The sequence below is a fragment of the Pholcus phalangioides genome, unplaced genomic scaffold (genome assembly GCF_987345545.1).
Source record: "Pholcus phalangioides strain wild (caught in Gottingen) unplaced genomic scaffold, Ppha-v1.0 ptg000020l_1, whole genome shotgun sequence".
NCBI lineage: Eukaryota > Metazoa > Arthropoda > Arachnida > Araneae > Pholcidae > Pholcus > Pholcus phalangioides.
In genome coordinates, this window is record NW_028301613.1 from 10,094,855 (window position 1) to 10,122,848 (window position 27,994).

General features: G+C 33.6%; 1 long non-coding RNA gene across 1 annotated transcript in view; it reads right to left on the reverse strand.

Moving 5' to 3' along the window:
* Positions 1-27,994, reverse strand: part of LOC149070956 (uncharacterized) — a 162,362-nt gene that overhangs the window by 36,576 nt on the left and 97,792 nt on the right. Inside the window, exon 3 of the long non-coding RNA XR_016194990.1 lies at positions 6,829-6,935. This is a non-coding gene — a long non-coding RNA (uncharacterized LOC149070956). The remainder of the gene's footprint in view (positions 1-6,828; positions 6,936-27,994) is intronic.

Below are 27,994 nucleotides of genomic sequence, written 5' to 3' on the forward strand. Positions count from 1 at the left end.
TCGATAATTTTGTAACGGTGTTCTCTGTCAAGTAAAGGACGTTTTACATAACGTTTAAATAACACTTTTTTTTCTGTTGAATGTTGAAATGAATACTGTAAAAGTGCTTGAGACTTTAGCAACAGTAATGTTATGATAGTATTATAAGTATATTTCTTCTCAAGCATAAGATTTTGAATCAAAACGACAGATTTTCACAAAATTTTTTTTTCGAAACGTCTGTAAAAAAAAGGTGGGGGGGGGGGGGTAATTTTCGGAAAAAGTTCGTTTTGCAGTACTGCTTTCGCATTTATACGACGCGTCGTATAAACGAGGTTCTATTAGAGCCGGAGCCCCCCCAACATTTTCAATAAGTTTACGCCTATGGGAATGGAGTGAGTTAGTATTGGGATAGGAAGAAACGTGCATTATTGGGAGGGAGCATGATTGAGAGAGCGATGGATTTGAATATTGGGGTGGGGGGGGGGGATAGGGGTGAATCAGGAAACGAGTGTGGAAATACCGGGGCAATTAGAAATTGAATGAGCAAGTGACCAAACAAGACGGCAAGTCGTGATGGGGCAAGTTCTCACACAGGTCGTGTAGTACGGAAATAATCTATGCTACACTGGGCATAGTTAGTGAGGAAGCAATTATTGAGCATTGTAATGGAATAATTAAGTAACGAGTGTTCAAGTAATGATCTAACGGGCAATCGAATATAGGTTAACAATTTTAATTGCAATTAGCAAGCATCGAGAATATCCCTAACCCTTGGGCGAGTATTACTCGATTATCCCGATGGAAAAAACTGGGATAAGGTCAATCGAGTAAGAGTGTAGTGAGAAAATGGGTAATGGCGTGAACATGTACAGGAATCGAGTGGGTGAGTGAGCATTGAGTTGAGAAGGAATGAACAATAGAGGGAGCATGGGAGCAAATGAAGAAACGAATAAGAAATAATGGAACAACGAGCGATAGACTGATCAAGCGAACAAAGGAAACGGCAAGTGATTATATGGAAAGTTCTCACATAGAGTGGTGTAGTACAGAAATGTTCTATGCTAATCGAATATATATTATTGAGCATTGTAAATGAATAATTAAGTAACGAATGGGAAAGTAATGAGCTAATGAGGAATCGAATGTAGGTTAACAAGTGCGTAAGAATCGAGAATATCCCTAAACCACTGAGCAAGTATTACTGAGCAAGTATCCAGCGGGAAATAACTGATATACGGTTAATCGAGTAAGAGAAAAATGATAAGGGCGTAAACCTTACAGGAACGGAGTGAGTTAGTATTGGGATAGGAAGAAACGAGCATTATTGGGAGAGAGCATGAATTGAGGGAGCGATTGATTGAATAATGGGAGGGAGCAAAGGAGTAGCGGGGGGCGGAACTTGAGGGTCTGGTCTCCCCCCCGAAATGTGACAAAATGACCAAAAAAAAAAAAAAAAAAAAAAAAGAGAAAAAGATGGCCAAATCCATTGTTTTGTCAGTTTGGTCCCCTCCCGAAATGAAAGTGATCCCCCCACGAACGAAATTCCTGGCTATGCCCCTGGGAGGGAGGATAGATGCGAATCAAGAGAAAACGAGTGTGGAAATACCGGAGCAATTAGAAATCGACTGAGCAAGTGAGCAAACAAGATGGCAAGTCGTACTCACACAGGTCGTGTAGTACGGAATACGGAAATAATCTATGCTACACTGGGCATAGTAATTGAGCAAGCAATTATTGAGCATTGTAATGGAATAATGAAGTAACGAGTGGGCAAGTAATGAGCTAATGGGCAATCAAATGTAGGTTAACAAGTAGAATTACAGTGAGCAAGCATCGAGAATATCCCTAACCCTTGAGCGAGTATTACTCGAGTATCAAGAGGGAAAAAACTGGGATACGGTCAATCGAGTGTAGTGAGAAAATTGGTAATGGCGTGAACATGTACAGGAATCGAGTGGGTGAGTGAGCATTGAGTTGAGAAGGAATGAACAATAGAGGGAGCATGGGAGCAAATGAAGAAACGAATAAAGAAATAATGGAACAACGAGCGATAGACTGAGCAAGCGAACAAAGGAAACGGCAAGTGATTATATGGAAAGTTCTCACATAGAGTGGTGTAGTACAGAAATGTTCTATGCTAATTGAATATATATTATTGAGCATTGTAATGGAATAATTAAGTAACAAATGGGAAAGTAATGAGCTAATGAGCAATCGAATGTAGGTTAACAAGTGAGTAAGAATCGAGAATATCCTTAAACCACTGAGCAAGTATTACTGCAGTATCCAGCGGGAAATAACTGATATACGATTAACTGAGTAAGAGAAAAATGATAAGGGCATAAACCTGTACAGGAATGGAGTGAGTTAGTATAGAGATAGGAAGAAACGTGCATTATTGGGAGGGAGCATGATTGAGAGAGCGATTGATTTGAATATTGGGGTGGGGGGGAGATAGGCGTGAATCAGGAAACGAGTGTGGAAATACCGGGGCAATTAGAAATTGAATGAGCAAGTGACCAAACAAGACGGCAAGTCGTGATGGGGCAAGTTCTCACACAGGTCGTGTAGTACGGAAATAATCTATGCTACACTGGGCATAGTTAGGGAGGAAGCAATTATTGAGCATTGTAATGGAATAATTAAGTCACGAGTGGGCAAGTAATGAGCTAACAGGCGATCAAATATAGGTTAACAATTTTAATTATAGTGAGAAAGCATCGAGAATATCCCTAACCCTTGGGCGAGTATCCAGAGGGAAAAAACTGGGATACGGTCAGTCGAGTAAGAGTGTAGTGAGAAAATGGGTAATGGCGTGAACATGTACAGGAATCGAGTGAGGGAGTGAGCACTGAGTTGAGAAGAAATGAACAATAGAGGGAGCATGGGAGCAAATGAGTTATGAAATACTGTGGCAATGAGCGAGCAAACAAGACGGCAAGTGATATACGAGTGAATGAGAAATCCAGTGAGTAGTACGGAGATAAGAAGAAAACAATCTAACAAAACAAACTGATCATAAATAGAAATGAGCACTAAAATGAGCAAACACTGGGCATAGTACATAATCAGCAATCGAAGAAGCAATTACTAAGCTTCATAATGGACAATTTAAGGTAACCAGTGGGAAAGTAATGGGCAATCGAATGTAGGTTAACAAGTGAAATTACAGTGAGAACGCTTCGAAAATATCCCTAGACCACTGAGCGAGTATTACTGAAGTATCCAGAAGGAACGGCCAAGGGAGTAAGAGTGTAGTAAGAAAATAGGAAAAGGTATAAACATATACAGGAATCGAGTGAGTGGGTATATAGATTGGAAGAAACGAGCAATAAAGGGAGGGAGGAAATTGAGCGTGGGATAAAATGAGGGAACGAGTAAGGAGATACTGGGGCAAAGAGCGAACGAGTGAGCATAAGAGTGTACATAGAAAGAAATGAGCAATAGAGGGAGCATGGGAGCAAATGAGGAAACGAATAAAGAAATAACGGAACAACGAGCGATAGACTGAGCAAGCAAAACGGCAAGTGATTATATGGGAAGTTCTCACACAGAGTGGTGTAGTACAGAAATGTTCTATGCTAAGCAAACACTGTACATAGTAATCTAGGATCAATTATTGAGCATATTAATGGAATAATTAAGTAACGAGTGGGAAAGTAATGGGAATCGAATGTAGGTCAACAAGTGAAATTACAGTGAGCAAGCGTCGAGAATATCCTAACTCACTGAGCGAGTTTTACTCAAGTATCCAGAGGGAAATAACTGATATATACTCACTATGTCACTCACAAACATACTCACTAGGTTGCTCACTGACTCATTGAATTACTGGTCAATAACTTACTTACATACTCATTACGTCACTCATTCCTCTCTCACTGACTCAGTAACACAATTGCTTACTCCCACGCTAATTCACTCGTATCAAACTGTTGGCAGTGAATTTTCCTCGCGATGAATTTTCCGTTTGTGAATTTTCCTAGCGGTGAGTTTTCCGGTGGTGAACTGTTGTTGTTGAATTGCTGCTGGTGAATTTTCCGGACAAGCAATGAACTGGAAAGTAATGTGCTAATGGGAAATCGAATGTAGGTTAACAAATGAAATTACAGTGAGAAAGCATCGAGAATATTCCTAAACCACACCACTGAGCAAGTATCACTGGAGTCTCATGAGGGAAATAAATGGACAACGGTGTATCGAGTAAGAGTGTAGTGAGAAAATGGGCAATTGAGTGAACATGTACAGGAATCGAGTGAGTGAGTATTGAGATAGGAAGAAATGAGCAATAGAGGGAGCATGAATTGAGCATGGGAGCAAATGAGGAAACAAGTGAGAAAATACTGGGGAAATGAGCGATCGCCTGAGCAAGTGAGCAAACAAGACGGCAAGTGGTATATGAGCAAATGAGAAGTACGGTGCAAAGAAGAAAACAAACAAACAAAAATTATGAACGTAGAAAGAAATGAGCGCTAAAATGTGCAAATACTGGGTATTTAGATAATAAGCAATCGAGGGAGCAATTACTGAGCTTCGTAATGGACTACTTAGGGTTACCTAATGAGCAATCGAATGTAGGTTAACAAATGAAATTACAGTGAGAAAGCATCGAGAATATTCCTGGAATATTCCGAGAAATAACTGGAATACGGTGTATCGAGTAAGAGTGTAGTGAGAAAATGGGCAATGGAGTGAACATGTACAGGAATCGAGTGAGTGAGTATTGAGATAGGAAGAAATGAGCAATAGAGGGAGCATGAATTGAGCATGGGAGCGAATGAGGAAACAAGTGAGAAAATACTGGGGCAATGAGCGATCACCTGAGCAAGTGAGCAAACAAGACGGCAAGTGGTATACGAGCAAATGAGAAATGCAATGAGGAGTACCAAGCAAAGAAGAAAACAATCAAACAAAACTTATGAGCATAGAAAGAAATGAGCGCTAAAATGCGCAAATACTGGGCATATTAGATAATAAGCAATCGAGGGAGCAATTACTGAGCTTCCTAACGGACTACTTAGGGTTTCCTAATGGGCAATCGAATGTAGGTTAACAAATGCAATTACAGTGAGAAAGCATCGATAATATTCCTAAACCACACCACTGAGCAAGTATCACTGGAGTCTCATGATGGGAGAGTATGGAGCAAATGGGCAATCAAATGTAGGTTAACAAGTAAAATTACAGCGAGAAAGCATCGAGAATATTCGTAAACCACTCAGCGAGTATGACTCGAGTATCCAGGGGGAAATAACTAGGATACTGTCAATCAAGTAAGAGTGTGGTGAGAAAATGGGTAATGGCGTGAACATGTACAGGAATCGCATTGAGATGGGAAGAAATGAGCAATAGAGGGAGCATGGGAGCGAATGAGGAAATGAGTGAGCAAATGAGCAAACAAGACAAAACAAAATAGGGAAACAAAGCAAAGCAAGTATTTTCATGAGCAAAAACTGAGCATAAGAGCACATTACCGATTCAACAAGCACTGCACATAGCAGGAAATGACCAATAGAGTCAGCAACCAATGAGTAAACAAGAAAGTAAATAGAAGCAAATGATCCAGTGATCAAGATAAGAGCAAAGTAGAGAAACAATTAGTAAACCAGTGAGAAAACGCACAGCATTGGAGCAAATGTTTAATCAAGTGAGCAAGTACTGAGCATGGGAGCAAGTAAACAAAATAGGGAAAACTTTTCGAACCAGTAAGCTGGGCATAGGAGCTATACAGTGAGCAAGCATCAAGAATAAATGCAAACTGGGCATAGAGCGAGTATGAGACGTGGGCATCCAGTGAGAAAGTACTGGGCATAGGAGCAAATGAGTAAACTAGTGAAACAATTAGCAAACCATTGATACTGTGATAAATGATTGAAATTCCTTATTCTATACTGAGCACAGTAGAGAATAAGAAAACCAGAAAGCAAAAGATCAAATGTAGCGAGACCATTAGCAAATACTAAGCTGTGGAGCAAGGGTGTAGCGAGGGGGGGGGGGATTTGGGGGTCTGGTCCCCACCAAAATGTGAGAAAATGACAGAATAAAGGGGAAAAAGATGGCCAAATCCATTGTTCTGTCACTTTGCCCCCCCCCCCCCCGAAATGAAAGTGGTAACCCCCGAATGAAATTTCTATTACTGGTTTGCACACGCCCCTGCTGTGGAGCAAACCAGTGAGCATAGGAACAAATGCGAAATCCAGCGAGTGAAAACTGAGCAAATGAACAAAGTCAACAGTTAGCAAAGCAGTGCAGTGAGCAAGTCCTGACTGTAAGAGCAAATATGCATTTGAGTGAGCAAGTGCACAGGATAGAGCGGGTCTTCTCTGGGTTGCCGGGCAGACTTCTACTTGGGAAAGGTTGCATAAAAAGTGTATGTTTTGTGAGGTCGCTGATTCAGTTCAGGAGCCATGGCAGAAAATGAGCAATCCAGTGAGCAAGTACCGGGCATAGAAGCAAATCATCAAATGAACAAAGAAGGACAACAATTAGCAAATTACTGAGCATAGCAAATAAGGAATTCAGTAAGTATTGGGCATATGAGCAAAGCAAAGCAAAGAAACAATTAGCAATCCAGTGATTGCTACCTCCAACTGATTGCTAATTGAACTGATGTGAGGTGGATCTCTGGTGAGTGCACATATGTGCGAATAGACCCCTTAAATACATTATCAAAATCTTGGAATCAGTACTAGAGGTTAACAAATTAATGGAAATTGAAAAATGAAACAAATCTCATCCAGAATCGATAGGTTGATATTTATGGCACACCCAAAATAAAATAGTTTTATGCAGTATGTGTGAGAAGCAAATAAATTAAGTCATAAATAGCAACATTCATGAGCTTACCCCAGTTTGACACCTTTTGAGGTTCTTGGCAAACTTCACTCCTAGCACGACATCACGTGATTGATGAAGTTTCAGCAAAACTGATTCTTTTGGCTGCGACACTTTTTCTAAATGGAATTATATAATATTTTATTCACAAATCATTAGGAATAAATGAAATCGGCAAAAAATAAACACCATTATACAGGAATGTTAGGGTATATAGGGTTGCATGTGCGTAACACATGATAGGAAAAGTCAGTCCTTTTGTGAGTGACTGTGTGAGCACAAGTATAAAAAACGTGCTCAATTTTTCCAATCTTGTATAATATAATATTTCTCAGCACAGGCTTCTGAAGACCAACTTGGTCTTTATAAAGGAGATTTTGATTTCTTAATCAATTCTGGGGGTGCTGCATCCCTGGCTTCAACGTCACTGTTCTTCAGTATGGCACAAGAAGGCTGTCCTTAGAAGCTCCTCGTCATCATTTTCATGTGAAAAATTTTTTCATTTGTACAATATGCAGTGGCGTCGGAGCCGGGGGTGCTCAACTACCCACGAAAATTTGTAAAAAAGGTCCGAGCACCCACAGAATTGATTCAGAAATCGAAATTTCCTACATGGAACTCAAGATGAGCACCCACAGGTTCGAAACACTTCCGACGCCCCTGACAATATGCACTATAAATTTTTTTTCACTATAAAAAAATCGTAACTATTTAACTCTACTATTAACTAAGTCTCTAACTATTAACTCGGTTGCTCAGTGGAATGAAAAACTATACGTTTATTCAAGTCAAATATCGTGGCAAGAATGAAGATTAGGATTTGGTACTCAATACAAGTGGAACTAAGTCAGCGTTATATAAACTCTTATCACATGAATGTCGCTCTCCACTTGTTAATACAAGATATACGGAAGACTGGATGTTGTGAAGATATTTATTATTTGAGATGTTAATTTTTTTTAAGGAAGGAAAAAACTCATCTCTGCCTCTACCGGGAGTCGAACCCAGGTCCCTCGATTGCCGGACGAGTGCTAGAGCGTATATGTGACGAACGGAACCGTGCAATGGACGGTGAACCGATCAGCTAATAGCTCATGGACGACGAGCCACCAGATGGCTATGTATATGACATGAATGTCGCTCTCCACTTGTTAATACAAGATATACGGAAGACTGGATGTTGGGAAGATATTTATTATTTGAGATGTTAATTTTTTTTTTTTTAAGGAAGGAAAAAACTCATCTCTGCCTCTACCGGGAGTCGAACCAGGGTCCCGGAGGAGGAGATCTCCTCTGTAGCTTAGTGGTCAGAGCACTCGTCCGGCAATCGAGGGACCCCGGTTCGACTCCCGGTAGAGGCAGAGATGAATTTTTTCCTTCCTTAAAAAAAAAAAATTAACATCTCAAATAATAAATATCTTCACAACATCCAGTCTTCCGTATATCTTGTATAAACTCTTATCCTCTGAAGATGTCACCCATCGTGTGTCGAAATGAATTAGGAATTTTTTAGTATTTCCTGGCCTTATTTGTTGAAAACTTTTTGAGTATTATTAGGCAGTCTCATCCATAGGGATAGGTTGCTATATTTTAATGTGTAGTGAACAATAAAATATAATCAGTAAATTGTTAATTTATGCAAAAAATTCTAATTGATATAACTTTATACAATTAGTGTTTGTGGTGCTTAGCAAATATTGGACCAAATAGCTAAGCACTATTCAGCCGAATATTCGTTCACTCTATAAAATATATAAAAAAATAAAATGAAATTTTATATTGATAAATTATTTTTTAAAATATATGAAATTACAAAATACTATGAATAAAATATATGGAAAAGTTCTTTTATATGGGTTCTGTTCTGACCTTTAAAAATGCAACCAATAAGCATATCAGTTACATTTGTAGAGCCTCAATATTCTTATATCTATTATTATACTTTGCACATTGGCTCTCTTATCAAGCACACAGTGTTCACGTGAACAGATGCCAGTTTGGTGAACATCAGAGCAGCTCCAGCTCTCACACAAGATGCATTCACATCAACTTTCCCTCTCTTAATCTAATGTAAATGTGTACCTGTAAATATCTTATTAATAACCACATAATTAAATATCATGTATCTCAAACTACGTATCATCAATACAGAGTCAGATGCGCTAACGTCGCCCTTAGCATCTGTGACCGCAGACGATTTCATGCAAATAATAATGCCATAATGAATATTCTGTGAAAGATGCCATTTAGATGAGAGCAGCAGCAAAGGAGGATATTTTTCCCAGAAACAGCGGGGCCCCGAAGCATCCTCCCCCAATAAGGTCACTTCCGCTCAAAGCTGCATTAAGAGTAAGCGTGAACAGTCCTATGGGAAAACCGGAATCCACACATGACATCAGCGCCCTCTCTGTTGAGGAAGGACAAACTCCTACTGCTGGCCTGTGATTGGCTGCTTGCGTCGGGAAGGAATCGTCTTTTTTCCCCTCCACGCCATTTTGTTTACTTTACTCACGTGAAGACGCTTAGTTAGCTATTGCTCTTTATTTTTTTTGGCGAATTTTAATCTTTAAAATTCTTAAAAAGATCCTTCTAAGGGCCAACTAAAATTCTCTACATACCTTGTAGCTATATTTATTGAATATCTCCGCATATCCGAAGTTTTATTGCAGATTTTATGGTTGCAAAATGAACTCGAAAACGTGTTCACATGTATAAATTTCCAAAAGACAGCAACAGGTAAGTGAAAAATTTCCTTCATTTTATATTATTTTCCAGGACATGATAAAAGAATTGATTTATCAGATCTATAGTCAGTCATTCTCATCCGTAATTTTCATTTCACCACATTACAACCGTAAAAATGCTCGAAATTTCGAACAAAATATGTTAACTATAAATTGCTATGGCGGTAATACTTGGTCAACCAAGCTACATTTCTCTGAAAAAAAATCTGTTCAAAAAAAATTCTTGCTTACATAAAAATACTATCGAGGAATGGCATTAGTCTCGTACTGTTCTGCAGAGTAGACTGGTTAAAATTATGACGTAAAATTTCGGTGATTTGAACAACGGAATTTAGTTGAATACTTTAAGTAAAAATAACCTAGTGGTATATATGTAAAATTTTGTCGTCAAAGCATGAAAGTCCATGGGAAATTAACACGGGAATCCATATGCTTAGTTTTCCGAAAGTTAACAGGTATGTCGAAAATTGCCCTTATTTTCCTATATTTTATATTATTTTCACAAAAAACTAGATATATAATTCTAAGGTTATGGACGGAAAGTTGAGGTATATCTGAGTATATCTGAGTTCTTTGATTTTTTTTTCACCATTTGTAATCCAAGATAGAGGTCATGAAATGCAATTCAGCTATATTAAATGACTAATTTTTAAATCACGATGCTTGAATGATGAATCGGTTTCCTTTGTAATTCGATAGTAACGCCGCTTGAAAAGCTTTCTTTGGTGATGAGTTAATTCTCACATCATTGACGGCTGATTTAGCAGCGAAAATCCGTGGAAAAGTGACGTAATCAGCAGTAGAGGAACGGGGAGCCACGCCCATCAATCTGAAAGTTTTTCCTTCCGCTTCTCAGATGGCGCTGCTATCAATTCCGCTGCCAGTCTTTATCATTGAGTGAATACGCTTACCTTTCAAGCGGCTTTGCTTCCGCTTGACCTCTTGGTTATCTTCCCAGCAACAGGACGATGCCAGCAGAAGGGGCACCACTCCCTAAGTTTCTATTATAGGCTCTTTCTGCCTCCTCCATTCTGGAAGACAAACGCTTCTTTCTAGCTGACGAAATGTGAGAAAGTCTTCCTCCTTAGACTCATTACTAGCGACAATACCAAAATTGCTAATCTCGCCGCTAATATCGTCTCAAAGGCACATGTGGTAGTAGATATTGACGTAAAAAATTCACAGTACCAGCCCTCGCGATTTAAAACATGAAAATTTGGACAAATTTATGGAAATATCTCCGTCTATGAATTATGGATTATGACAGAATTATGGATTAGTTTACCTTATTCAAAATGAAATTCTCTACAAATGCACATTATGAATTTCCAATATCATGAAAAAGTTTTTTTTACAAAATTGACAGTACAGGCCCTGGCAATTTTAACTCTATAGCGCCCAGATCGGCCGAAGCCGGCCGAGTAGGTTAATGCCCATAACCGCCTCAAGTCGGCGCAGATAGGGGGTATGGGTATGTTTCGGTGGGCTTTTGTCACCAACGGGAAAGAAGATGAAAGCTCTTGTCAGAGGCGGGAATGGAAAAGACATCTGCAACGCCCTATCAATGGGATTTTAAAAGCTGATGTACTAGAATGTAAAATGCATTGAGTACCCTAAGGAACAAACAGATAATACTGTGAGGGAAGGGGTGTTTTCAGTAGACAAATTATCTCCAAAAATCCATTGCAATGAAAGGGTGAACGTCAATGCAAAGGGTAGCATGAATAGAAACTCATGGAGAAAGGGTGGGGAGAGGGAAAGAGTGGCTGAAATTTGGACGAGTCCACTTCGAACACAAAAAACTTGGTATTTTCAAGAACCTCCCAGGTCTTCTATCTGGGCATTAAAGAGTTAAAATATAAAACTTTACACCGATTTATGGAAATTTCTCCATCTATGAACAAATGACCAAATATAAAATATGATATGGATTAGTTTAACTTATTCGAAATAAAATTCTCTACAAAATGCACGTTACGAATTTCCAATAGCACGAAAAATGATTTTTTCAAAAATTGCCAGTACTGGCCCTTGCAATTTTAAAACATGAAACTTTCGACAGATTTGTGGAAATTTCTCCGTCTATGAAGAAATGACAGAAATATGGATTAGTTTAACTTATTCGAAATGAAAGTCTCTGCAAAATGCACATTATTAATTTCGAATAGCATGAAAAAAGTTTTTTTTCAAAAATTGACAGTACCCGCCCTGAGGATTTTGAAACATTAAAATTTGGGCAGATTTATGGAAATTTCTCCTTCTATGAACAAATGACCGAAATGTGGATTAGTTCACCTTATTCGAAATGAAATTCTCTACAAAATGCACATTATTAATTTTCGATAGCATGAAATTTTTTTTTTTTCCAAAATTCACATTACCGGCCCTTGCAATTTAATTTGGACAGATTCATGGAAATTTCACCGTCTATGAACAAATGACAGAAATGTGGATTAGTTTACCTTATTCGAAATGAAATTCTCTACAAAATGCACATTATTGATTTTCGATAGCATGAAAAAAGTTTTTTTCAAAAATTGACAGTATCGGCCCTTGCGATTTTAAAATATGAAAATTTACACCGATTTATGGAAATTTCTCCGTCTATGAACAAATGACAGAAATATGGATTAGTTTACCTTATTGGAAATGAAATTCCCTACAAAATGCAGAATATGAATTTTAAATAGCATGAAAAAAGATTTTATCAACAATTGACAGTACAGGCCCTTGCGATTTTAAAATATGAAAATTTACACCGATTTATGGAAATTTCTCCGTCTATGAACAAATGACAGAAATATGGATTAGTTTACCTTATTCGAAATGAAATTCCCTACAAAATGCACATTATTAATTTTCGATAGCATAAAAAAATTTTTTTTCAAAAATTCACAGTACCCGCCCGGAGGATTTTGAAACATTAAAATTTGGGCAGATTTATGGAAATTTCTCCTTCTATGAACAAATGACAGAAATGTGGATTAGTTCACCTTATTCGAAATGAAATTCTCTACAAAATGCACATTATTAATTTTCGATAGCATGACAAAAATTTTTTTCAAAAATTCACAGTACTGGCCCTTGCAATCTAATTTGGACAGATTTATGGAAATTTCTCCCTCTATGAACAAATGACAGAAATATGGATTAGTTTAACTTATTCGAAATGAAAGTCTCTGCAAAATGCACATTATGAATTTCGAATAGCATGAAAAAAGTTTTTTTTCAAAAATTGACAGTAGCGGCCCTTAGGATTTTGAAACATGAAAATTTACACCGATTTATGGAAATTTCTCCATCTATGAACAAATGACAGAAATATGGATTAGTTCACCTTATTCGCAATGAAATTCTCTACAAAATGCACATTATTGATTTTCGATAGCATGAAAAAAGTTTTTTTCAAAAATTGACAGTATCGGCCCTTGCGATTTTAAAATATGAAAATTTACACCGATTTATGGAAATTTCTCCGTCTATGAACAAATGACAGAAATATGGATTAGTTTACCTTATTCGAAATGAAATTCCCTACAAAATGCACATTATTAATTTTCGATAGCATGAAAAAAAATTTTTTCAAAAATTCACAGTACCGGCCCTTGCAATCTAATTTGGACAGATTTATGAAAATTTCTCCGTCTATGGATAAATGACAGAAATGTTGATTAGCTTACCTTATTCGAAATGAAATTCTCTACAAAATGCACATTATTAATTTTCGATAGCATGAAAAAAGATTTTTTCAAAAATTGACAGTACCCGCCCTGAGGATTTTGAAACATTAAAATTTGGGCAGATTTATGGAAATTTCTCCGTCTATGGACAAATGACAGAAATATGGATTAGTTTACCTTATTCGAAATAAAATTCCCTACAAAATTCAGAATATGAATTTTCAATAGGATGGAAAAAGTTTTTTTCAAAAATTGACAGTACCCGCCCTTGCGATTTTAAAATATGAAAATTTACACCGATTTATGGAAATTTCTCCGTCTATGAACAAATGACAGAAATGTTGATTAGTTTACCTTATTCGAAATGAAATTCCCTACAAAATGCACATTATTAATTTTCGATAGCATGAAAAATTTTTTTTTCAAAAATTCACAGTACCCGCCCTGAGGATTTTGAAACATTAAAATTTGGGCAGATTTATGGAAATTTCTCCGTCTATGAACAAATGACAGAAATGTGGATTAGTTCACCTTATTCGAAATGAAATTCTCTACAAAATGCACATTATTAATTTTCGATAGCATCAAAAAAGTTTTTTTCAAAAATTGACAGTACCCGCCCTTAGGATTTTGAAACATTAAAATTTGGACAGATTTATGGAAATTTCTCCGTCTATGAACAAATGACCGAAATATAGAATAGTTTACATCATTCGAAATGAAATTCCCTACAAAATGCAGAATATGAATTTTCAATAGGATGGAAAAAGTTTTTTTCAAAAATTGACAGTACCCGCCCTTAGGATTTTGAAACATTAAAATTTGGACAGATTTATGGAAATTTCTCCTTCTATGAACAAATGAGAGAAATATGTATTAGTTCACCTTATTCGAAATGAAATTCTCTTTAAAATGCACATTATTAATTTTCGATAGCATGAAAAAAGTTTTTTTTCAAAAATTGACAGTACCGGCCCTTGCAATCTAATTTGGACAGATTTATGAAAATTTCTCCGTCTATGAACAAATGACAGAAATGTTGATTAGTTTACCTTATTCGAAATGAAATTCCCTACAAAATGCACATTATTAATTTTCGATAGCATGAAAAAGGTTTTTTTCAAAAATTGACAGTACCGGCCCTTGCGATTTTAAAATATGAAAATTTACACCGATTTATGGAAATTTCTCCGTCTATGAACAAATGACAGAAATGTTGATTAGTTTACCTTATTCGAAATGAAATTCCCTACAAAATGCACATTATTAATTTTCGATAGCATGAAAAAAGTTTTTTTCAAAAATTGACAGTACCAGCCCTGAGGATTTTGAAACATTAAAATTTGGGCAGATTTATGGAAATTTCTCCGTCTATGGACAAATGACAGAAATATGGATTAGTTTACCTTATTCGAAATAAAATTCCCTACAAAATGCAGAATATGAATTTTCAATAGGATGGAAAAAGTTTTTTTCAAAAATTGACAGTACCCGCCCTTAGGATTTTGAAACATTAAAATTTGGACAGATTTATGGAAATTTCTCCGTCTATGAACAAATAACAGAAATGTGGATTAGTTTACATCATTCGAAATGAAATTCCCTACAAAATGCAGAATATGAATTTTAAATAGCATGAAAAAAGATTTTATCAACAATTGACAGTACCGGGCCTTGCGATTTTAAAATATGAAAATTTATACCGATTTATGGAAATTTCTTCATCTATGAACAAATGACAGAAATGTGGATTAGTTCACCTTATTCGAAATGAAATTCTCTTTAAAATGCACATTATTAATTTTCGATAGCATGAAAAAAGTTTTTTTCAAAAATTGACAGTACCGGCCCTTGCGATTTTAAAATATGAAAATTTACACCGATTTATGGAAATTTCTCCGTCTATGGACAAATGACAGAAATATGGATTAGTTTACCTTATTCGAAATAAAATTCCCTACAAAATGCAGAATATGAATTTTCAATAGGATGGAAAAAGTTTTTTTCAAAAATTGACAGTACCTGCCCTTGCAATCTAATTTGGACAGATTTATGAAAATTTCTCCGTCTATGAACAAATCACAGAAATATGGATTAGTTCACCTTATTCGAAATGAAATTCTCTACAAAATGCACATTATTAATTTTCGATAGCATGAAAAAAAAAAATTTCAAAAATTCACAGTACCGGCCCTTGCAATCTAATTTGGACAGATTTATTAAAATTTCTCCGTCTATGAACAAATGACAGAAATGTTGATTAGTTTACCTTATTCGAAATGAAATTCTCTACAAAATGCACATTATTAATTTTCGATAGCATGAAAAAAGTTTTTTTCAAAAATTGACAGTACCGGCCCCTGCGATTTTAAAATATGAAAATTTACACCGATTTATTGAAATTTCTCCGTCTATGAACAAATGACAGAAATGTGGATTAGTTTACCTTATTCGAAATGAAATTCCCTACAAAATGCAGAATATGAATTTTCAATAGGATATAAAAAGTTTTTTTCAAAAATTGACAGTACCCGCCCTTAGGATTTTGAAACATTAAAATTTGGGCAGATTTATGGAAATTTCTCCTTCTATGAACAAATGACAGAAATGTTGATTAGTTTACCTTATTCGAAATGAAATTCCCTACAAAATGCACATTATTAATTTTCGATAGCATGAAAAAAGTTTTTTTCAAAAATTGACAGTACCCGCCCTTGCAATTTAATTTGGACAGATTTAAGGAAATTTCTGCGTCTATGAATAAATGACAGAAATGTGGATTAGTTCACCTTATTCGAAATGAAATTCTCTACAAAATGCACATTATGAATTTCCAATAGCATGAAAAAAGTTTTTTTTCAAAAATTCACAGTACCGGCCCTTGCAATCTAATTTGGACAGATTTATGAAAATTTCTCCCTGTATGAACAAATGACAGAAATATGGATTAGTTTACCTGATTCGAAATGAAAGTGTCTGCAAAATGCACATTATTAATTTTCGATAGCATGACAAAAATTTTTTTCAAAAATTGACAGTACCAGGCCTTGCGATTTTAAAATATGAAAATTTACACCGATTTATGGAAATTTCTCCGTCTATGAACAAATGACCGAAATATGGATTAGTTTACATAATTTGAAATGAAATTCCCTACAAAATGCAGAATATGAATTTTCAATAGCATGAAAAAAGATTTTATCAAAAATTGACAGTACCCGCCCTTAGGATTTTGAAACATTAAAATTTGGACAGATTTATGGAAATTTCTCCGTCTATGAACAAATGACCGAAATATAGAATAGTTTACATCATTCGAAATGAAATTCCCTACAAAATGCAGAATATGAATTTTCAATAGGATGGAAAAAGTTTTTTTCAAAAATTGACAGTACCGGCCCTTGCGATTTTAAAATATGAAAATTTACACCGATTTATGGAAATTTCTCCGTCTATGAACAAATGACAGAAATATGGACTAGTTTACCTTATTCGAAATGAAATTCCCTACAAAATGCACATTATTAATTTCCGATAGCATGAAAAAATTTTTTTTTCAAAAATTCACAGTACCCGCCCTGAGGATTTTGAAACATTAAAATTTGGGCAGATTTATGGAAATTTCTCCTTCTATGAACAAATGACAGAAATGTGGATTAGTTCACCTTATTCGAAATGAAATTCTCTTTAAAATGCACATTATTAATTTTTGATAGCATGAAAAAAGTTTTTTTCAAAAATTGACAGTACCAGCCCTGAGGATTTTGAAACATTAAAATTTGGGCAGATTTATGGAAATTTCTCCGTCTATGGACAAATGACAGAAATATGGATTAGTTTACCTTATTCGAAATAAAATTCCCTACAAAATGCAGAATATGAATTTTCAATAGGATGGAAAAAGTTTTTTTCAAATATTGACAGTACCCGCCCTTAGGATTTTGAAACATTAAAATTTGGACAGATTTATGGAAATTTCTCCGTCTATGAACAAATAACAGAAATGTGGATTAGTTTACATCATTCGAAATGAAATTCTCTACAAAATGCAGAATATGAATTTTAAATAGCATGAAAAAAGATTTTATCAACAATTGACAGTACCGGGCCTTGCGATTTTAAAATATGAAAATTTATACCGATTTATGGAAATTTCTTCATCTATGAACAAATGACAGAAATGTGGATTAGTTCACCTTATTCGAAATGAAATTCTCTTTAAAATGCACATTATTAATTTTCGATAGCATGAAAAAAGTTTTTTTCAAAAATTGACAGTACCGGCCCTTGCAATCTAATTTGGACATACTACAAAATGCACATTATTAATTTTCGATAGCATGAAAAAAGTTTTTTTCAAAAATTGACAGTACCGGCCCTTGCGATTTTAAAATATGAAAATTTACACCGATTTATGGAAATTTCTTCATCTATGAACAAATGACAGAAATGTGGATTAGTTTACCTTATTCGAAATGAAATTCCCTACAAAATGCAGAATATGAATTTTCAATAGGATATAAAAAGTTTTTTTCAAAAATTGACAGTACCCGCCCTGAGGATTTTGAAACATTAAAATTTGGACAGATTTATGAAAATTTTTCCGTCTATGAACAAATGACAGAAATGTTGATTAGTTTACCTTATTCGAAATGAAATTCTCTACAAAATGCACATTATTAATTTTCGATAGCATGAAAAAAGTTTTTTTCAAAAATTGACAGTACCGGCCCTTGCGATTTTAAAATATGAAAATTTACACCGATTTATGGAAATTTCTCCTTCTATGAACAAATGACAGAAATGTGGATTAGTTCACCTTATTCGAAATGAAATTCCCTACAAAATGCACATTATTAATTTTCGATAGCATGAAAAAAATTTTTCTCAAAAATTCACAGTACCCGCCCTGAGGATTTCGAAACATTAAAATTTGGGCAGATTTATGGAAATTTCTCCTTCTATGAACAAATGACAGAAATGTGGATTAGTTCACCTTATTCGATATGAAATTCTCTTTAAAATGCACATTATTAATTTTCGATAGCATGAAAAAAGTTTTTTTTTCAAAAATTGACAGTACCGGCCCTTGCAATCTAATTTGGACAGATTTATGAAAATTTCTCCGTCTATGAACAAATGACAGAAATATGGATTAGTTCACCTTATTCGAAATGAAATTCTCTACAAAATGCACATTATTAATTTTCGATAGCATGAAAAAAAAAATTTTCAAAAATTCACAGTACCGGCCCTTGCAATCTAATTTGGACAGATTTATGAAAATTTCTCCGTCTATGAACAAATGACAGAAATGTTGATTAGTTTACCTTATTCGAAATGAAATTCCCTACAAAATGCACATTATTAATTTTCGATAGCATGAAAAAATTTTTTTTTCAAAAATTCACAGTACCCGCCCTGAGGATTTTGAAACATTAAAATTTGGGCAGATTTATGGAAATTTCTCCGTCTATGAACAAATGACAGAAATATGGATTAGTTTACCTTATTCGAAATAAAATTCCCTACAAAATGCAGAATATGAATTTTCAATAGGATGGAAAAAGTTTTTTTCAAAAACTGACAGTACCCGCCCTTAGGATTTTGAAACATTAAAATTTGGACAGCTTTATGGAAATTTCTCCGTCTATGAACAAATGACAGAAATGTGGATTAGTTTACCTTATTCGAAATGAAATTCCCTACAAAATGCAGAATATGAATTTTCAATAGGATGGAAAAAGTTTTTTTCAAAAATTGACAGTACCCGCCCTTAGGATTTTGAAACATTAAAATTTGGACAGATTTATGGAAATTTCTCCGTCTATGAACAAATGACAGAAATGTGGATTAGTTTACCTTATTCGAAATGAAATTCTCTACAAAATGCACATTATTGATTTTCGATAGCATGACAAAAATTTTTTTCAAAAATTGACAGTACCGGCCCTTGCGATTTTAAAATAAGAAAATTTACACCGATTTATGGAAATTTCTCCGTCTATGAACAAATGACCGAAATATGGATTAGTTTACATCATTCGAAATGAAATTCCCTACAAAATGCAGAATATGAATTTTAAATAGCATGAAAAAAGATTTTATCAACAATTGACAGTACCGGGCCTTGCGATTTTAAAATATGAAAATTTATACCGATTTATGGAAATTTCTTCATGTATGAACAAATGACAGAAATGTGGATTAGTTTACCTTATTCGAAATGAATTTCCCTACAAAATGCAGAATATGAATTTTCAATAGGATATAAAAAGTTTTTTTCAAAAATTGACAGTACCCGCCCTTAGGATTTTGAAACATTAAAATTTGGGCAGATTTATGGAAATTTCTCCTTCTATGAACAAATGACAGAAATGTGGATTAGTTTACCTTATTCGAAATGAAATTCTCTTTAAAATGCACATTATTAATTTTCGATAGCATGAAAAAAGTTTTTTTCAAAAATTGACAGTACCCCGCCCTTGCAATTTAATTTGGACAGATTTAAGGAAATTTCTGCGTCTATGAACAAATGACAGAAATCTTGATTAGTTTACCTTATTCGAAATGAAATTCTCTACAAAATGCACATTATTAATTTTCGATAGCATGAAAAAAGTTTTTTTCAAAAATTCACAGTACCGGCCCTTGCAATCTAATTTGGACAGATTTATGAAAATTTCTCCGTCTATGAACAAATGACAGAAATGTTGATTAGTTTACCTTATTCGAAATGAAAGTCTCTGCAAAATGCACATTATTAATTTTCGATAGCATGACAAAAAATTTTTTCAAAAATTGACAGTACCGGCCCTTGCGATTTTAAAATATGAAAATTTACACCGATTTATGGAAATTTCTCCGTCTATGAACAAATGACAGAAATATGGACTAGTTTACCTTATTCGAAATGAAATTCCCTACAAAATGCACATTATTAATTTCCAATAGCATGAAAAAAAATTTTTTTCAAAAATTCACAGTACCCGCCCTGAGGATTTTGAAACATTAAAATTTGGGCAGATTTATGGAAATTTCTCCTTCTATGAACAAATGACAGAAATGTGGATTAGTTCACCTTATTCGAAATGAAATTCTCTTTAAAATGCACATTATTAATTTTCGATAGCATGAAAAAAGTTTTTTTCAAAAATTGACAGTACCGGCCCTTGCAATCTAATTTGGACAGATTTATGAAAATTTCTCCGTCTATGAACAAATGACAGAAATATGGATTAGTTCACCTTATTCGAAATGAAATTCTCTACAAAATGCACATTATTAATTTTCGATAGCATGAAAAAAAAAAATTTCAAAAATTCACAGTACCGGCCCTTGCAATCTAATTTGGACAGATTTATGAAAATTTCTCCGTCTATGAACAAATGACAGAAATGTTGATTAGTTTACCTTATTCGAAATGAAATTCTCTACAAAATGCACATTATTAATTTTCGATAGCATGAAAAAAGTTTTTTTCAAAAATTGACAGTACCGGCCCTTGCGATTTTAAAATATGAAAATTTACACCGATTTATGGAAATTTCTCCGTCTATGAACAAATGACAGAAATGTTGATTAGTTTACCTTATTCGAAATGAAATTCCCTACAAAATGCACATTATTAATTTTCGATAGCACGAAAAAAATTTTTTTCAAAAATTCACAGTACCCGCCCTGAGGATTTTGAAACATTAAAATTTGGGCAGATTTATGGAAATTTCTCCGTCTATGGACAAATGACAGAAATATGGATTAGTTTACCTTATTCGAAATAAAATTCCCTACAAAATGCAGAATATGAATTTTCAATAGGATGGAAAAAGTTTTTTTCAAAAATTGACAGTACCCGCCCTTAGGATTTTGAAACATTAAAATTTGGGCAGATTTATGGAAATTTCTCCTTCTATGAACAAATGACAGAAATGTGGATTAGTTTACCTTATTCGAAATGAAATTCTCTTTAAAATGCACATTATTAATTTTCGATAGCATGAAAAAAGTTTTTTTCAAAAATTGACAGTACCCCGCCCTTGCAATCTAATTTGGACAGATTTATGAAAATTTCTCCGTCTATGAACAAATGACAGAAATGTTGATTAGTTTACCTTATTCGAGATGAAAGTCTCTGCAAAATGCACATTATTAATTTTCGATAGCATGACAAAAATTTTTTTCAAAAATTCACAGTACCGGCCCTTGCGATTTTAAAATATGAAAATTTACACCGATTTATGGAAATTTCTCCGTCTATGAACAAATGACCGAAATATGGATTAGTTTACATCATTTGAAATGAAATTCCCTACAAAATGCAGAATATGAATTTTCAATAGCATGAAAAAAGTTTTTTTCAAAAATTGACAGTACCGGCCCTTGCAATTTTAAAACATGAAAATTTTTACAGATTTATGGAAATTTCTCCGTCTATGATCATATGACAGAAATATGGATTAGTTTACCTTATTCGAAATGAAATTCCCTACAAAATGCATATTATGAATTTCCAATAGCATGAAAAAAGTTATTTTCAAAAATTGACAGTACCGGCCCTTAGGATTTTGAAACATGAAAATTTGGATGGATTTATGGAAATTTCTCCGTCTATGAACAAATGACAGAAATATGGATTAGTTCACCTTATTCGAAATGAAATTCTCTACAAAATGCACATTATTAATTTTCGATAGCATGAAAAAAAAAAATTTCAAAAATTCACAGTACCGGCCCTTGCAATCTAATTTGGACAGATTTATGAAAATTTCTCCGTCTATGAACAAATGACAGAAATGTTGATTAGTTTACCTTATTCGAAATGAAATTCTCTACAAAATGCACATTATTAATTTTCGATAGCATGAAAAAAGTTTTTTTCAAAAATTGACAGTACCCCGCCCTTGCAATCTAATTTGGACAGATTTATGAAAATTTCTCCGTCTATGAACAAATGACAGAAATGTTGATTAGTTTACCTTATTCGAAATGAAAGTCTCTGCAAAATGCACATTATTAATTTTCGATAGCATGACAAAAATTTTTTTCAAAAATTCACAGTACCGGCCCTTGCGATTTTAAAATATGAAAATTTACACCGATTTATGGAAATTTCTCCGTCTATGAACAAATGACCGAAATATGGATTAGTTTACATCATTTGAAATGAAATTCCCTACAAAATGCAGAATATGAATTTTCAATAGCATGAAAAAAGTTTTTTTCAAAAATTGACAGTACCGGCCCTTAGGATTTTGAAACATGAAAATTTGGATGGATTTATGGAAATTTCTCCGTCTATGAACAAATGACAGAAATATGGATTAGTTCACCTTATTCGAAATGAAATTCTCTACAAAATGCACATTATTAATTTTCGATAGCATGAAAAAAAAAAATTTCAAAAATTCACAGTACCGGCCCTTGCAATCTAATTTGGACAGATTTATGAAAATTTCTACGTCTATGAACAAATGACAGAAATGTGGATTAGTTTACCTTATTCGAAATGAAATTCTCTACAAAATGCACATTATTAATTTTCGATAGCATGAAAAAAGTTTTTTTCAAAAATTGACAGTACCGGCCCTTGCGATTTTAAAATATGAAAATTTACACCGATTTATGGAAATTTCTCCGTCTATGAACAAATGACAGAAATGTTGATTAGTTTACCTTATTCGAAATGAAATTCCCTACTAAATGCACATTATTAATTTTCGATAGCACGAAAAAAAATTTTTTCAAAAATTCACAGTACCCGCCCTGAGGATTTTGAAACATTAAAATTTGGGCAGATTTATGGAAATTTCTCCGTCTATGGACAAATGACAGAAATATGGATTAGTTTACCTTATTCGAAATAAAATTCCCTACAAAATGCAGAATATGAATTTTCAATAGGATGGAAAAAGTTTTTTTCAAAAATTGACAGTACCCGCCCTTAGGATTTTGAAACATTAAAATTTGGGCAGATTTATGGAAATTTCTCCTTCTATGAACAAATGACAGAAATGTGGATTAGTTTACCTTATTCGAAATGAAATTCTCTTTAAAATGCACATTATTAATTTTCGATAGCATGAAAAAAGTTTTTTTCAAAAATTGACAGTACCCCGCCCTTGCAATCTAATTTGGACAGATTTATGAAAATTTCTCCGTCTATGAACAAATGACAGAAATGTTGATTAGTTTACCTTATTCGAAATGAAAGTCTCTGCAAAATGCACATTATTAATTTTCGATAGCATGACAAAAATTTTTTTCAAAAATTCACAGTACCGGCCCTTGCGATTTTAAAATATGAAAATTTACACCGATTTATGGAAATTTCTCCGTCTATGAACAAATGACCGAAATATGGATTAGTTTACATCATTTGAAATGAAATTCCCTACAAAATGCAGAATATGAATTTTCAATAGCATGAAAAAAGATTTCATCAAAAATTGACAGTACCCGCCCTTAGGATTTTGAAACATTAAAATTTGGACAGATTTATGGAAATTTCTCCGTCTATGAACAAATGACCGAAATATAGAATAGTTTACATCATTCGAAATGAAATTCCCTACAAAATGCAGAATATGAATTTTCAATAGGATGGAAAAAGTTTTTTTCAAAAATTGACAGTACCGGCCCTTGCGATTTTAAAATATGAAAATTTACACCGATTTATGGAAATTTCTCCGTCTATGAACAAATGACAGAAATATGGACTAGTTTACCTTATTCGAAATGAAATTCCCTACAAAATGCACATTATTAATTTCCAATAGCATGAAAAAAATTTTTTTTCAAAAATTCACAGTACCCGCCCTGAGGATTTTGAAACATTAAAATTTGGGCAGATTTATGGAAATTTCTCCTTCTATGAACAAATGACAGAAATGTGGATTAGTTCACCTTATTCGAAATGAAATTCTCTTTAAAATGCACATTATTAATTTTCGATAGCATGAAAAAAGTTTTTTTCAAAAATTGACAGTACCGGCCCTTGCAATCTAATTTGGACAGATTTATGAAAATTTCTCCGTCTATGAACAAATGGCAGAAATGTTGATTAGTTTACCTTATTCGAAATGAAATTCTCTACAAAATGCACATTATTAATTTTCGATAGCATGAAAAAAGTTTTTTTCAAAAATTGACAGTACCGGCCCTTGCGATTTTAAAATATGAAAATTTACACCGATTTATGGAAATTTCTCCGTCTATGAACAAATGACAGAAATGTTGATTAGTTTACCTTATTCGAAATGAAATTCCCTACAAAATGCACATTATTAATTTTCGATAGCACGAAAAAATTTTTTTTCAAAAATTCACAGTACCCGCCCTGAGGATTTTGAAACATTAAAATTTGGGCAGATTTATGGAAATTTCTCCGTCTATGGACAAATGACAGAAATATGGATTAGTTTACCTTATTCGAAATAAAATTCCCTACAAAATGCAGAATATGAATTTTCAATAGGATGGAAAAAGTTTTTTTCAAAAATTGACAGTACCCGCCCTTAGGATTTTGAAACATTAAAATTTGGACAGATTTATGGAAATTTCTCCGTCTATGAACAAATGACAGAAATATGGATTAGTTCACCTTATTCGAAATGAAATTCTCTACAAAATGCACATTATTAATTTTCGATAGCATGAAAAAAAAAAATTTCAAAAATTCACAGTACCGGCCCTTGCAATCTAATTTGGACAGATTTATGAAAATTTCTCCGTCTATGAACAAATGACAGAAATGTTGATTAGTTTACCTTATTCGAAATGAAATTCTCTACAAAATGCACATTATGAATTTCCAATAGCATGAAAAAAGTTTTTTTCAAAAATTCACAGTACCGGCCCTTGCAATCTAATTTGGACAGATTTATGAAAATTTCTCCGTCTATGAACAAATGACAGAAATGTTGATTAGTTTACCTTATTCGAAATGAAAGTCTCTGCAAAATGCACATTATTAATTTTCGATAGCATGACAAAAATTTTTTTCAAAAATTGACAGTACCGGCCCTTGCGATTTTAAAATATGAAAATTTACACCGATTTATGGAAATTTCTCCGTCTATGAACAAATGACAGAAATATGGACTAGTTTACCTTATTCGAAATGAAATTCCCTACAAAATGCACATTATTAATTTCCAATAGCATGAAAAAAAATTTTTTTCAAAAATTCACAGTACCCGCCCTGAGGATTTTGAAACATTAAAATTTGGGCAGATTTATGGAAATTTCTCCTTCTATGAACAAATGACAGAAATGTGGATTAGTTCACCTTATTCGAAATGAAATTCTCTTTAAAATGCACATTATTAATTTTCGATAGCATGAAAAAAGTTTTTTTCAAAAATTGACAGTACCGGCCCTTGCAATCTAATTTGGACAGATTTATGAAAATTTCTCCGTCTATGAACAAATGACAGAAATATGGATTAGTTCACCTTATTCGAAATGAAATTCTCTACAAAATGCACATTATTAATTTTCGATAGCATGAAAAAAAAAATTTCAAAAATTCACAGTACCGGCCCTTGCAATCTAATTTGGACAGATTTATGAAAATTTCTCCGTCTATGAACAAATGACAGAAATGTTGATTAGTTTACCTTATTCGAAATGAAATTCTCTACAAAATGCACATTATTAATTTTCGATAGCATGAAAAAAGTTTTTTTCAAAAATTGACAGTACCGGCCCTTGCGATTTTAAAATATGAAAATTTACACCGATTTATGGAAATTTCTCCGTCTATGAACAAATGACAGAAATGTTGATTAGTTTACCTTATTCGAAATGAAATTCCCTACAAAATGCACATTATTAATTTTCGATAGCACGAAAAAATTTTTTTTCAAAAATTCACAGTACCCGCCCTGAGGATTTTGAAACATTAAAATTTGGGCAGATTTATGGAAATTTCTCCGTCTATGGACAAATGACAGAAATATGGATTAGTTTACCTTATTCGAAATAAAATTCCCTACAAAATGCAGAATATGAATTTTCAATAGGATGGAAAAAGTTTTTTTCAAAAATTGACAGTACCCGCCCTTAGGATTTTGAAACATTAAAATTTGGGCAGATTTATGGAAATTTCTCCTTCTATGAACAAATGACAGAAATGTGGATTAGTTTACCTTATTCGAAATGAAATTCTCTTTAAAATGCACATTATTAATTTTCGATAGCATGAAAAAAGTTTTTTTCAAAAATTGACAGTACCCCGCCCTTGCAATCTAATTTGGACAGATTTATGAAAATTTCTCCGTCTATGAACAAATGACAGAAATGTTGATTAGTTTACCTTATTCGAGATGAAAGTCTCTGCAAAATGCACATTATTAATTTTCGATAGCACGACAAAAATTTTTTTCAAAAATTGACAGTACCCCGCCCTTGCAATCTAATTTGGACAGATTTATGAAAATTTCTCCGTCTATGAACAAATGACAGAAATGTTGATTAGTTTACCTTATTCGAAATGAAATTCTCTACAAAATGCACATTATTAATTTTCGATAGCATGAAAAAAGTTTTTTTCAAAAATTGACAGTACCCCGCCCTTGCAATCTAATTTGGACAGATTTATGAAAATTTCTCCGTCTATGAACAAATGACAGAAATGTTGATTAGTTTACCTTATTCGAAATGAAAGTCTCTGCAAAATGCACATTATTAATTTTCGATAGCATGACAAAAATTTTTTTCAAAAATTCACAGTACCGGCCCTTGCGATTTTAAAATATGAAAATTTACACCGATTTATGGAAATTTCTCCGTCTATGAACAAATGACCGAAATATGGATTAGTTTACATCATTTGAAATGAAATTCCCTACAAAATGCAGAATATGAATTTTCAATAGCATGAAAAAAGTTTTTTTCAAAAATTGACAGTACCGGCCCTTGCAATTTTAAAACATGAAAATTTTTACAGATTTATGGAAATTTCTCCGTCTATGATCATATGACAGAAATATGGATTAGTTTACCTTATTCGAAATGAAATTCCCTACAAAATGCATATTATGAATTTCCAATAGCATGAAAAAAGTTATTTTCAAAAATTGACAGTACCGGCCCTTAGGATTTTGAAACATGAAAATTTGGATGGATTTATGGAAATTTCTCCGTCTATGAACAAATGACAGAAATATGGATTAGTTCACCTTATTCGAAATGAAATTCTCTACAAAATGCACATTATTAATTTTCGATAGCATGAAAAAAAAAAATTTCAAAAATTCACAGTACGGCCCTTGCAATCTAATTTGGACAGATTTATGAAAATTTCTACGTCTATGAACAAATGACAGAAATGTGGATTAGTTTACCTTATTCGAAATGAAATTCTCTACAAAATGCACATTATTAATTTTCGATAGCATGAAAAAAGTTTTTTTCAAAAATTGACAGTACCGGCCCTTGCGATTTTAAAATATGAAAATTTACACCGATTTATGGAAATTTCTCCGTCTATGAACAAATGACAGAAATGTTGATTAGTTTACGTTATTCGAAATGAAATTCCCTACTAAATGCACATTATTAATTTTCGATAGCACGAAAAAAAAATTTTTCAAAAATTCACAGTACCCGCCCTGAGGATTTTGAAACATTAAAATTTGGGCAGATTTATGGAAATTTCTCCGTCTATGGACAAATGACAGAAATATGGATTAGTTTACCTTATTCGAAATAAAATTCCCTACAAAATGCAGAATATGAATTTTCAATAGGATG